Source organism: Urocitellus parryii, chromosome 11 (assembly GCF_045843805.1).
Source record: "Urocitellus parryii isolate mUroPar1 chromosome 11, mUroPar1.hap1, whole genome shotgun sequence".
Classification (NCBI taxonomy): Eukaryota; Metazoa; Chordata; class Mammalia; order Rodentia; family Sciuridae; genus Urocitellus; species Urocitellus parryii.
The window spans coordinates 6,786,761-6,792,324 of NC_135541.1; positions in this window are offsets into that span (position 1 = coordinate 6,786,761).

The following is a 5,564-nucleotide window of genomic DNA, read 5'->3' on the forward strand; positions in this document are numbered from 1 at the left end:
GCCGGCCCCGCCTCACTCCCCGGCCCGGACCGCGGCGCCCACCCCGACGCCCGCCGCAGCCGCCCGGGGAGCCACCGCCGCCGCTTCCTCCTCCTTCTTGGTTACCTCCCGCCGTCAAACGACGCCGGCCGTAAAGCGCCGCCGAGTCTTTTGCGACAGATGGAAAAGGGGTGGGGCGGGAAGGAGGAGGCGTGGTCACCGCGGGCCTGGAGGCGTCCAACTCGCACGTTAAAAAAAAATCCCAGAGATGGCCAAGCTGTACACGTGTTGGGCCTCGTTTGTTACTGATGGTTTCAGCAGCCCCAAGATTTAAAAAAGTACATTGTTCCTGTAAAACTGATGATCCTCACAGCAATAAATAAATAAACAAATAGATAATCATACGGAAAAGTACCAAAAAATAAAGAAAGAAAAAGTAACCATTGGAAAGGACTTCCAGGGAAATATTCTGTTGACAACTCTGCTGGCCTGTCTAGCTGTCTGTATACCAGATGGGGACACAAATCCGGCCCAAGACTGTCAATGTCTCTAATATCAAGTGTTTTTCTTGATGTCAACCTTGAGTTTTAACTCATTAAATGACACAAAACACTTAAATCTCGTATTTCTAAAAATGCCTTTAGATTGTGATTTATCAATGCAAAAAAAAAAAAAAAGAAATTTCACATTGCCGCTTGAGCAGAAAGTTCAGCATGAACACAGGCTGGACAATGGGCAATTGTTTCCACTCGGTTTGTGGGCATTCCAAAGCCAGACAGAGCTCTCACAGTTGGAAATGGAACTGTTGCTTGAGGTGGCTTCCTGTGGGCTGTGAGTAGACACAGAAATGTTTGTCCAGATAAAGAGCCACTGCCAGGCTGGAAGCTGTCTGTGTGATCCTACATATGCTTACCCTTGAAGAAATTAAAGATTATTAGGGGGGAGTGGTGGTATGCTCCTGTAGTCCAGCTACTGGGGAGGCTAAGATAGGACACTTTGAGCCCAAGAAATCAAGGCCAGCCCAGGGAACACAATCAGACCCCAGCTCAAAAGGGAAATGAAATTCCAAAATCTTTTTGGGAGTTCACACATCCCACAGAATATCCTCATGGATGCATGGGAATCCATGATGTCCTGTTACAGAAAGCAATTAATCCACCTGCTCACCCTCCTCCCTTTGTAAAAGCCCTGACCAGTGTGATGGAGATGACCAGTGCTTCTAGCCTCTAGTGACTCTGAGGATGAACGAGCTCAAGCAGGAAAAGCAAGCATAGTGCAAGACACATGGAAGTATTCGGGTGTATAAACCTGTTCACGTATTTTTGCTACACATACTGAAAAGACCCCCGTTTCCCTGTCCAAGGAGAATCACACGAAACACTGGCTGCAATAAGCAAGAGGTGATTTATTGGGACACAGGCGCCTGCGGGTGCCCAGCAGAACCTCAGCCGGAGCTTTGGTGAGCTGGCACCCCGGGCTTGGGGATACAGAGATTTTTATAGGGTAAAGGGGCAGTTTTCGCACACGGTAAACAATAGGTTTCTTATTAGTTAATTTTAAACCCAGCATATAGGCTACCTAAAGGGCAAAGTTGTTTTTCACTTTATGTTACTGGAAAAGCCACATAAAAGTTACATGTTAGCACTCTGGTCCTCCTGTTGCTGCTCATTCAGGCATGCCTTAGGACCTGGTCCTTTGTGCTTTCTCAACCGGTTACACCTAACTGATTGTCTGAAAAACACCTCTGGTGCCTGCGTAGGTTTGTGACATGCCTCGGTGGTTTTGCAACTAGGCCTGAGGTTGTTGGGCTGGGGTCTTTCAATACTGGTGTAACAGACGTGTATATATCTTGGCTCACTTCTGTGAATGTTTCGGGGTAAGCAATTCCTGAAAAACAATCCCAGGGTCAAAGGAAAAGCTCACTTCTGGTCTCTCAACTCCTTCGCCAAACTCTCCAATGCCCTAAGGCAGGTAGGAATGGCCGCTGCAGCTACGGGTGAGTCGCAGAGCCACAGAAAGCCAGGGGAGCAAGAAGGAGGACTGGGCATCAGGCTTCGGTTTTGAATTTTTGCCCTGCCCCTTGCTAGCAAGTTGACTAACCTTCCTGGGCCTCTGTGTTTCCATCCATAAAATGGGGATCATAAGGCAAAGTAGAATTGCTCTGAGACTTCAAGTGGATAAGTCCACGGAGCATAAGTCCACGGAGCATTTAACACACTGCCTGGTTTAAATACTGCCTGGTTTAAATGGACTGTTATTGTTCATTTATCTTTTTTTTTTTTTTTTTGGTACTGGGGATTGAACCCACGGTTGCTTAACCACTGAGCCACATCCCAAGCCATTTTTTTTTTATATATATGTAGAGACAGGGTCTCGCTGAGTTGCTGAACTCATGATCCTCCTGCCTCAGCCTCTGGAGCTGCTGGGATTACAGGCACACGCCACTACACCCATTAACTTATTTTACTAGGAAACACCTAACACCTGCCCATGATGCCAAATTCAAGTACAAAATTGTGAAGGGTGACCATGTACTTTTCTCCCTCCTGGGGCCCCAGTTAATCTGTTCTTTCTTCTGTGCAGCCACTATTACCCATTCCTTGGATATTCTTCCAGATTCCTTGGAGAGTCTTCTATTTGTATCTAGGTATATCCATACTTTTTCTTTACACAGAAATTGTAGCATATGACATATACTTTCTTTAAAAAAAAAAAAAAAAACTTAAGGGAGGGCTGGGGATATAGCTCAGTTGGTAGAGTGCTTGCCTGGCACAAGGCCATAGGTTCAATCCCCAGCACCATACACACACACACAAAAAAATCCTTTTCAGTTTGGAAATTATTATTACCATTGTTGTTTGGGTTAAATACCAATGGGAAGCCGGGCACGGTGGCGCACACCTGTAATCCCAGCGGTTTGGGAGGCTGAGAGACAGGAGGATTGCGAATTCAAAGCCAGCCTCAGCAACTGCAAGGCGCTAAGCAACTCAGTGAAACCCTGTCTCTAAATAAACTACAAAATAGGGCTGGGGATGTGGCTCAGTGATAGAGTGCCCGAGTTCAATCCCTGGTACCAAAAAAAAAAAAAAAAGCCAATGGGAGGTGACAGCCCATCTGGTACACAGAGTGTGTCTATCTCTCTGAACTGTGGCTCTTCCTCAGGCCAACAAAGAAAATGAATAATAGAAGAGTTAAAACCCAGCAAAGCCCTCCTGTCACTAGGAGCTGTTCTCCAGCCTGGCTGCCTCTGTACCTTCCCTGTAAAGCTGAGTCCTGCGCCTTTAACTATCCATAGCACGTGTTGCACGTACAGGGAGTAGCATCTGGGTGGCAGCCACCACTGGTTAAAGAGACAGGCATCCTGGATGAAGCTTGGACCAAGTGCAAGTTTTAGCGATTCAGAGAAGGGGACAGGAAACAGATACTAAAATAGTGGAGGGCAGGTTTTGCCAGAGTGAATCCTTTCTTCCAAAGAGGCCAGCAGCCTCCAAGAATAATCCCCCCTCCTGATTTATGATGATTCTGGGATTTGGGCCAGGTACCACTGGCAAAGAATTTTTTTCTATCCATGGCACATCGTTGAACTCTAGCAAACGAGCAGGGCAGTTAGAGCTGGGTTCCAATGCTACTTCTGTGGCCCCACAGCAGCCGAGTGCTTCAATTTTCCGAGCCCCACTTGTTATTTTGCAAATGGGAATGATACTGCCTAACTTGAGGGCTCTTGGGAGTGGGGGAAATGACAGAGACCTTTGAAATGGAACCAGTCTGCACAGGCTTGCTACTTTTGCCTCTGCTCTTGCTTGCATTTCCTGCTGTGAGGGTTTGGAATCTGTCTGCAACCTCCTGAATTCAAAACATCCGGTGGATTCTGGCACCAAGTCCTGTCCCTAGCTGCAGAAAGTCCCAGCCCTGGGTCCCACAGAGGCCCTAGATTCTGCTCACTTTGCTTCCCTTTACTTGCCTTGTGATCTTGAGCTTGCTGCTGGGTCCCTCTGGGTTTCACTTTTCCCATCTGTACAAATGAGCAAGTCTCTGTACAGTGAGAGTACCTGCAAGATTCCCAGCGATGTACCCATCTTCTAAAAATCATATGTGTTCCTCTTGTTTGAATTACACCAAATACTGCATATTCATTGTAAAAATTTAAAAAATAGAAATAAGAAAACAAAAATTACCTAGAAATGATAAGTGCTTTATACATGCACACACACCATGCACACACACACACACACACACACACGCGCGCGCGCGCGCACACACATGCTTGTTTGTTTTAAAGAATCCCATGACCTAGAAATAATCACTGCAACATTTGACTGTAATTTTACCCCAGCACTGTCTCTATGAGTGGCTCCATGTATAAGAATGTATCTTTATTGGGGATGGCACCAGAAGATCTTAGAAATGACTGTCTCCCAAATGAGCAAGTGAATTACAACTCCAGACATGTGGAATGTAGCCTTTGCATCACTCTTTAAAAGCCCCCTGTTCCTGCTGAGGGCAGGATCACAGCCTTTGGGACAGAGTCCCCTGTGTTTCTCCTGTGCTATCAAGGCAGTAAAGCTTCTTTTCCTTTTTCTAAAAAAAAAAAAAAAAAAAAAAAAGAAAAAGAAAGAAAGAAAGAAAGAAAAAAGTATCTTTACTGAGTGGGACCATACTGCAGTGTCCTAGGGTAGAGTATCTCTTTGCAGGCGCAGCGGCACCTAGGCATGGCCTGCTGTATGTTGTCATGGACCTCCACCACATTCTCCCCCCCTCCCGCCCTCACCTATTGTTACACACACCATCTGTTCCTCTAGAGTCTAATCTGCCAGAAGGAACCTCCTGGGTCCCTTCTGAGGTCTCTTCCAAGGAGAGGAGGACTTTGCCCAGAGATGGATGCCTCTAGCCGGTGGGGATCAGGAGCCCTTGCACTAGAGACCCTCCAATTGTTTGTTGGGCCTTTGGTGTTTCCATTCATTCATTCGTTGGTTGGTTCACTCATCAACCATCAGTGCTTAACCTCCAAAGCTCGGTTTGGTTTCCTTAGGCTCAGAAGTTTGCCTCCCAGGGACATAAAGCCAGGTTTGGATTCCCTCTGGGGGTGAGAGTGGGATTTCTGCATTTCCAGCACCCGGCAGGGCCAGAGCAGGGCCAGGCCTTCCTCCACATCCCCGAACCCCCTTGGGTTTGGGGAAGAACTAATGAAATCTCAAGAGTTGACTTTCTCAGGGCTTGTCCCCAGGGTCACTCTAGTGCGCTCCAGGTCACCCCACCCCACCCGTGCGCCCGTTGCATAGATGCCCTTATAAGCTCCACTTGGGTTTCAAGTGAGCAAACCGAGACTCCGCCGGGTGCATACCGAGAAGCCTCGGCGCCGTGTCGGGTCTAGAAACTGTGGCCCGGCCCTCCTTCCTCCAGGAGGTGGTGAGACCCCGGAGAAGGGGGCCGGCGGAAGGACCCGAGCGCCACCAGACCCGCGCGGACCCGCCCCAGCCCGGGGAGCCCGGCGCGGCCCGTCGGCGGCGGCACAGCCCTGCGGGGCGGGAGGAGCCGCGGCGCCGCCCCCGGGGCGGGCCCAGTGCGTGGCAGCCGCCGGCCCCGTC